The 8,458-nt window shown below is 35.8% G+C and overlaps 1 long non-coding RNA gene across 1 annotated transcript; it reads left to right on the forward strand.

Moving 5' to 3' along the window:
• The first annotated feature begins 5,812 nt into the window (after window positions 1-5,812).
• LOC135407384 (uncharacterized) lies at window positions 5,813-7,421 on the forward strand. The gene is made up of 3 exons (XR_010426852.1): window positions 5,813-5,942; window positions 6,767-6,888; window positions 7,326-7,421. It is a non-coding gene; the product is annotated as an uncharacterized LOC135407384 (long non-coding RNA).
• Window positions 7,422-8,458: the final 1,037 nt, after the last annotated feature.

Genomic DNA, 8,458 nt, shown 5'->3' on the forward strand with positions numbered 1-8,458 from the left:
CAGCTGGTTACATAATGATGATAGACAGTGAGGATTATTGAGTATGTTCTCTGTTCAAGACTTCAGTGTAAGGATTATGAATGTGAGAATGTTTTATGTTTCTCTTCAGACATTTAGCAGTTGTATGTACACACAGGACAAAAACCAGCTAACACTTGAGAGGATGAGTGACAAAAATGCTGTATTGTAATTTCCAAGAATAGAACACATTAAGAAAGTTCCTATCTTGTCAGAGGAACTAACACTTTATACGAAAATTAAAACTTTCATGTAAAAATGATACTCCTCTACATTTCAAAATTAGTCTTGTACATGGAAAGATTCTGATTAGGGAATTAAAGTTGAAAAGAAATAACATATTGAGATCCATATCTGGAAGTGAGGGTGTCATGAAAATTAATCACAAAATCACAGAAGTGCTTGGGTTGGAAGAGACCTGTGAAGATCATCTAGTCCAAACCTCTGGCCATGGGGAATTCTATTAAGTCTTTTTAAAAGAAAAGAAATTATTCAGGTTGTACCTACAAGGGGTCTACCTCCATTTCTCAAATTAAAAGTCTCTCCTTTTACATCCTAAATAATGCTGGGCAGAATTGATCCAAACCCTCACTTCAAACCCCAAATCTAGTCAAACTCCAAATCTGCGTCTAAAATACAATAAAGAAATAACTACAGGTTAAATAAAACTCCAAACTACTTCTAATACGATGCTACTGATTACTGTCTGCACTTTTACTATATAGATGAAGGAGGTATTTTCTCACTGCTCATTAGAAACATTCAGCATCAAAAGTCCTGCTCTCCAAAGTCAGGCATAGATATTTATTTCAAAAAAATCTTTGGTGGAATCCTCTGTTTACAAAGGAAAGACTGGAGTAGAGTGACTGTCAGTAGAACTTTGTGATTTTGTATTTATGTTACGTAGTGAGGCTTTTTCCAAGTACAAAGAAAGACACTTATTTAATGAAGATCTTACAGTCTGAAAGAAACATACTAGATGCCTTCTTAAATTGTGAAAATACTTTTCATTTAAACTGAGTTCTGATCACAAGATTAAATTTTCTGGGAATTACTTCCATTAGACTGCAGACCAGTTAGCCTGGACATAAAGGAAGGACTTCCTGACTCAGTCGCATTGTATGAATGAAAGATCATCAAAATTTATTAGTTTTAGTCCTTTCTTTCTAAATCACTGTTATTTGATCTACAGAAATGAAGATGATGATAGCTTAGGGGAATTTATAGTATAATCTTTTTTATTAAAAAAAAAAATTATTAAAAGGGACTGAGAAAAATCCTTGTTTGTATCCCAACTACAGCAGAATCCAGCAGGTTATGGTTTTCTCTTTACAGACATAAGCGTCTTACTACAGTAAATGATATACTGCTCATCTTTAATCTTAGCTTAAAATATGTTCATAAATATAGCTCTGAAGCCTCCTTCACTCTTCCAATGGCGTTTTTTCTGTGTGAGTCAGAGTGTTTCTCAAGTCTCTCTCTCTCTTATAGTGAGAATTATCAAACAATATTGTATTTGTATGTAGCCTTCATCAAAGCTTGTATTCAGCACAAGAGCTTATAGCAGTTTGTTTTCTGCACAGAGTTTTTATATTTCTACTTTCTTACTGCATAGGTTTAAATGCTTATCACATTGAACTTGAATGAAAACCATTGTTATCCTTCTAGCTTTAATGAATTTTCACTCACCTACCAGTCTAATATCACCTACCTTTCAGGCTACTTGGAAGCTCCACTGATTTGACTGGGATAGAGTTTATTTTCTTCAGAGCAACCTTTATGGTACTATGGATTTGAGACCAAAACACTGCTGATAACTCACAGTGTTAGCACTGAGCAGTGCTTACACAGCTCCCAGGCCTTTTCTGCTCGTCACATTACCCCACTAGTGAGCAGGCAGTATATGAGCAGTTGACCCCAACTGTCTGTCCTGATTCTGGCCACATCATTGCTGGTGGAAGGAGAAAGGAACTCTCTCTCCTACCAGGAGAAGCAGTTCCATCTGGTTAAGAAAATGTGGGAGCTGTCCCCTACTGTTGGGGTCCACAGTGAGCATTTTTGCATGTGAATCACTCTCTTTTGAATACTTATGTTTTTAACATTATTGCTGTTCACTTTCTTATTTCATTGTTGTTTTCAGTAAATTGTTCTTATCTCAACCCATGACCCTCACCTTTTGTGCCTCCAATTCTCAACTCCATACCACCACAGCAGAAAGAGGGAGGGGAAGGGGCAGTGAGAGAGTGGCGTGTGATTTGGGAGAGTTTCAGTGGGGGCACTGAATTGTGGAGTACTATTCCTAAATCACAGCAGCGTCCAAGGGAATGTCACGTGCCATACAATACTGAGCACAGCAATAAAAGTTTAGAGAAAAGAGAAAGAAGAAAAGATTTTTGGAGTCAAGTCATTTGTCTTTTAAGTAACAATTAACGTGATGGAGCCCTGTTTTACTGTAGATGACTAAACATCGACCTACCAATGGGAAGTAATGAATTAATTCCTTATTTTGTTTTGCTTACATGTACAGCTTTGCTTTACCTACTAAACTTTCTTTAACTCAACCCATGAGTTTTCTCACTTTTTTCCTGATTTTCTCACCCATCACTGTGAGGGAGTGAACAAGCAGCTGCGTGGGGCTGAGCTGCCAGACAGGGTTAAAACACAGCAGAAGCTGGTATAGAAATATAGGAAAATACTCTTATGCTGTTTCTTTGGCTAGTGTTACTTACCAAATTGATGGGGGAAACATAAAAAAAGTTCAAAGCTCTGGTGGTGGTGGGAGGGAAGGATTAGTTAAAGCATCTTGATCTTTGTTATATTCCATTTCTGAGCTGCATTTTTCAATCTGCCATATGAAAACATTCTGTCAGTTTCATTAGCTATACACAACTTCAACCAGTCTATGTTCATTTTTACTTTGCTATCATCATAATTCTTTATGACCACCGTTACTTCTGGAAGTGTAATTTACAGGCCTTTTCAATGAACACAAGCCAAGTTTTTAAAGGTTTCAGGACATTTTGTGCAATGTTGAGAGATAGTGAGCAAGTACCAATGCTGAGACCCCTAGTCAGATAGCTGGAAATTCTGTAATAAGATGTGTTCTGTTGCTGAATTTATAGTCACCTACATTTTAATTCCTGCACATGGGCTCTGATTGCTTCCCAAAAAGCCTATCATTTGTATTTCATGTTCCAAATCAAGCACTCATTTTCTTCCTGGCTGTGCCATATACACCATGAAGAGTTATGTGTTTGAGATGTGCTTTTGGGTGGAAGCTGCAGGAGAGTTGGCAGGTTTTATTCAGGATAGGTGGAGAATTCTGGTAATTTTATTTCATGGACCTTGATGTGCTTGTTATTCAGCTAAATCTGACAGTCAAACCAAGATTAAATCACCAAATAATGTTACATTTCAAAACAGACAGAAAGAAAAGATCCAAAATTAAAGGTTTGCTCTGATAAATTTCTAAGAAACTCACCCAGGTTTAATTAAATTGGCTGTCAGTTTCCATTTTTGGGTATGATCTTACAAATCTGGTCTTGTTTCATGATATTTGTTCTTAAGACTCTCAATTTTTCTTGTCTGGTATCTTATTAAAAACAATTATATTGCTTGTTTTTCCAGAAGTATTGGTGCAAACAGTTAACCCTTCAGGCTGGCAAGCCTCTGGAGATTCAGCAAGAATTGATCCTGAAGCTAAACCACAGACCACCATTCACTCATTTGCTCTTCTACCGGGCAGCGTTATTGATTATTCAGAGGACATACAGGAACATCCTTCATGTGTGATTAAAAGTGTTACAGTGGAAGACACGCCTGAAGAGGGTAAGTAGTAGTTTATGCCTCAGATGTTTAGAATGGGATTGTACTTCACTGTTTTCCACAAAAGATGTTACTGTTGTGTCACAGAAGCAGAGCTGCATAACCATTATAGTACACAGTGCTAATATAGCTTGAATACAGATGAGCGACAGTATAGACTAAGTAGGAGAGTTCTTGTCGTGGTTCAACTTATGGATGTGATCATCAAACTTCTCATGTACAAGGGATGCATACTGGCTTCATACATGCTAAAACTAAAGGCATTAGAACAGAACTTAATTTTTATATATTCTGTATCTGTAACTTCTAAAATGAAGTGTGCAACTTCTCTAAAAACTGTCAAAAAATACAGTTGAAACTATTCAGAAGCAATAATGTGGCTGCCTAGTCTGTACTGGATGCTTTCATTCTAGTTGTAATCTGAGAAAGGAGAGACCTCTGGGTTGAGGAGCCTTACATTCTAAAGGAATTAAACTGTAAGGAGCTGTGGTACTCAGAGTGCCTTTTTGGAGTAGTCTGAATGATGGCATTGAAAACAGAAAGAACTGTTACAGATGTCTTGTCCCTGCCATACCAGAGAGTTCTGTAAGGGTTAACTCACAGGAGTGGTGTAAAAAGGTATGTTCAGTAGTTTTTAGAGCGACATGCTCTACAAGATGCAAAGTTAAACAGAAGGCATGTAGACTGATTTTTAGCATTCATGAATTAACTCGTAGGAGTTTCAAATATTTTTTTTTTCCCAGTGGTCTGTATAATTTGAAGACAGACTTTGTAGTCATTTCAGTAGATGATGTAGTAATGCATTTTTTCTAGTTGGAAATGAAGTCTATATCTTGATTTCCATTAAGGGTTTGAAATTAATCTTTATCCTAGAGAGAAGGATACACTCTACACTCCTGGCCTGCAAGCATGACACACTAGTGGCTACTTTTGCCTAAAGTAAGATTATGTGAAGTGGAAGGCTAGTAAGAGTCTCCAAGGTGGCAGAAAGAAAGCAAAATGTGAACCAAAAGGATGTAGATGTGAGAGGTCAAGTCTTCTAAGAAGTAGCTGTTCTATACAGAAGTTAATATGTGTCCTTTGATGACATAATTCACAGAACAAAAGCTGATATATTTATACATGTATGTAATGTATAGTGATGACAATAATGAATTCAGAATTTGTTTAGTTATGTGTTTTATAAATCATTAAAACTGGATTTTGAAAAACAAGACTTTTTGTCTGTATCTGAACAGGATCTGGTGACTCCATCTAGTAGCTGGACAGATTGTGTTTTAAAATAGTGCATCCTTCTACAATACTAGTAAAAGCAATGTGAAGAAACAGATATTTTGTTATATAAAATCATTGCATTAGGTAAGTAAATGACTATTGCTTTAGGAACTCAGGAAAGGTATCTATACATTTGGATTTCTCCAGTGGACAAAAATTCTGAATTTCTGATAATTGTTTTGACCAATTCAAAGAGTCGGAAGACTTCTTTCAGGCAGTTTTCTCTTTCACACCAGAACACTTGAAAGGGTTGTGGCTTTGTTTTCTCTCAGCAGGAGTGTTTTTTGCATCCAGAGTGCTCATAAATAAACCAGGGTGAGACATACCTCACATAGCAATGCGATACAGCCCCTCCCCCAACACACACCCACACCCCACACACACCCTCATACACACATGTTTTCCAGGATATTGGGCAAAATCCAGTTTATTTTTTAGTTTTTCAGAATACATTTTGAAAACATTTTCACAGAAAATGAGAAACAAGTCCGGAATATAGCCTTTAGATTGATTGCCTCTCTGTTTTTAAGATCAGGTGGAACCATTCAAGTCTTATGCAAATATTAAATCCTTCTTATGCTTGCAGCTCTCTCAGTGACTTTCCAGTTTCATACTTTTGTAACTCTTTTAATAATTTAAAAAGCTTTTGGTCTGAAGAGAATTAATGCAAAAATTTCAATAACCTTAAGAAGATTTTAGGATCTGAATTTTGTTAACAGATGGAGGGGGAAACTCATGGTTGCACAAGCTTGGAATGAATATAAACAAGTGGTCATTTCTGAATTCCCTGATTGGATGGAGTGAAAACAGAACTCAGAAAAAAGGTATATTTACCTATCAAGTATTATTGTTGCTTTCTGGAACATGTGATACATTAAAAAAATTAGGAGGATTGTTCTTTTTTTTTCTTTCTTGTATGTGAGGTTTAATTGAATGCAGTTGTGTAGCTTGGATTTTCAAATGAAGTTCCTAAGTGTAGATATATACAAGTCACTATTCTAAGTATCTAAGTAATTAGATCAGTCTTTTTTGACCTTATATACTCGTTAGTTAATTATGATACTTGCTTGAGGATTATGATACTCAAAGTAATTTTCCAATAGGAAGTCAGCTACTGTGTTAAGCCAGAGAGATGTCAGGGGGGGTGGGAAGTAATTTTATGTCTTTATTTTAAAAAAGGACAATTAAGAAAAAAGATTAGAATTTATATCATACACTGTTATAAACAGGGTCTGTCAACTTGTAATTTTATAAGGATTTAAAGTGTCTTCTTAACTCTGATAAAAGTTAGTTTTCTTAAGAGGCAACATGTTTCTGCATGATTTTTTTTTAATTGTAATGACATGAATTTATGAAAGTAATAAATATCAGAGTAGTGAGGGACAAGTAATTGTTAAACTACATAAATACGTGTGATAGTGTCCAGAGATCAAAGTTGATAAGTAAGAGTTGCTATAATTCTCCTCCCAAAAGTCTATTTTATTTGTTATCAGAAAAAACCCCAAAAAAACGAAAAAACAAAAACCACCAAAACAAGAAGAAACCCAAAGATTTAAAACCATATTTGTTGCCTCTAATAAAAAGATTTAAATGTTCATCTGAAGCTGCTGTGCCTTTAGCTGATAAAGTAAACTTTTTTATGCAATAGATCATGTTACCACATTCGGAGGTTGTTCTGATACTGATCACAAAGCAACTGAGATGAAGGAATGTACAAACAAAGAAGTGCTGTATATTCCCTACAATTTGGCTACATTGTATATCATCAAGGTAAAAAACCCTCTACAGTCTGTTACCTAATGCTTAAATGCAAAAATGCAATCTTCTCCATTGTGTCCCTTTTTTTCCAGCAATAAACTTCACAGACTAAAGCTTTTTCAAAAACTTTAGAAAAAATTGTAGTGACTGTGTCTTCAATATTCAATTTAGATCACTACAGTAAAAAGGAAGAAGTGGAGATTCCATACTAGGACCGGAAGAGAAATTCCATTTCAAGTCACCTACGGATTTTTGTTCAATAGCATAACATATTTTCTAGTTATTGAAGCCTGAAAGCTTTGGCTGCAGTCCTTTATCTGTTTTTAAGATCAAATACTTCACTGCACTGTATCTGTCATTTTGAGAAATGTACCTCAAAGGTGTTTGGTGGTTCATTATAACTAGCGTTGCTAGTGCTCTGAGTTGATAATTTCCTTCATCCTCTACAGATTGTAAAAGACATGCAGCAAATGAAAAGTAAACACCTGAAAATAATCAGAAAACTAGAAAATATAAGGAAAGAAAACAATGTAAGTATTCTGGAGCATTATCACTGTTGTGTTTTACCATTGAAATGATACAGAAGGATAAAATCTACTTCATTCAGAATTACACCTCCATACACCTACCCTTCTAAGTGTCTGTAAACAGTGTCACTGTATCTTGAAATATATTTGATCTTAGAATTTTGTGAAGTCTAATTTTACTTTTTACCTGGCACAATGACAGGGATTTTTCTAAACTTTATTCGTTACCAGAATTTTCTCTTAAATTACACGTTCTTTTCATTACTGACACCATGGTTAGAACATTTGCATTTATATAGGCTATGCCTCAAGAATGATTGTACTGTAAAGGACGGTGCTGAAATGTATTGCCTTTATGGCTTTTTCTTCTGTGGTATTCTTTTATCTACTTTGCTTTACCCTTTTGTCAATATACCTTACAGAGTATTAGACCTCTTCACCTGTAAAGCCTGAAAGGTCACAATGAGGATCCAGAGGTGCCATTCCTGTGACCGTAACTCCAAATGCCTCACTTGACTTTGTGAAAGCATTTCTGCATTCCATTAGTCAATATTTCTCCCAAAAGATGCAATTATCCACATCAACTTGGGCTACACTCTTCCGGAATCTTTTCTTGAAGCTACTGCTTTATCTTTCTATTTGTCACATCATTCTCCTTTTCCGATCTAGAGTAAAACAGGCACTTCATTCCTATGAAGGTGTATGTTTCCACACATTTAAAGTTTATTGTTGGTGCACAAACAGAAGAGATTTGGAAATTCCTCTAGACTCTCTAAGGGGAAGAGAACAAACTCTTCAACTGAACTTGAGAGTTTCCTGTATGTAGTGTACAAAGGCTAGATACCTTTTCATAGGGAATGCAGAAGAATTGTAATACCTGTGTAAATCCATTTCTACGCTTCAGTAGGAATGTAATCCTGGTACAGTCCCATCTTACACTTTCAACTGACTCCAGACCACTCAGGGAAGAGAATCAGGAAGAACACAGATGCATAACAGGGCACTGATGCAAACACAGGGACTGTAGTGATCTTTCTTCATAGAACCTCTTTCAT

Source organism: Pseudopipra pipra, chromosome Z, assembly GCF_036250125.1.
Source record: "Pseudopipra pipra isolate bDixPip1 chromosome Z, bDixPip1.hap1, whole genome shotgun sequence".
NCBI classification, from domain to species: Eukaryota; Metazoa; Chordata; class Aves; order Passeriformes; family Pipridae; genus Pseudopipra; species Pseudopipra pipra.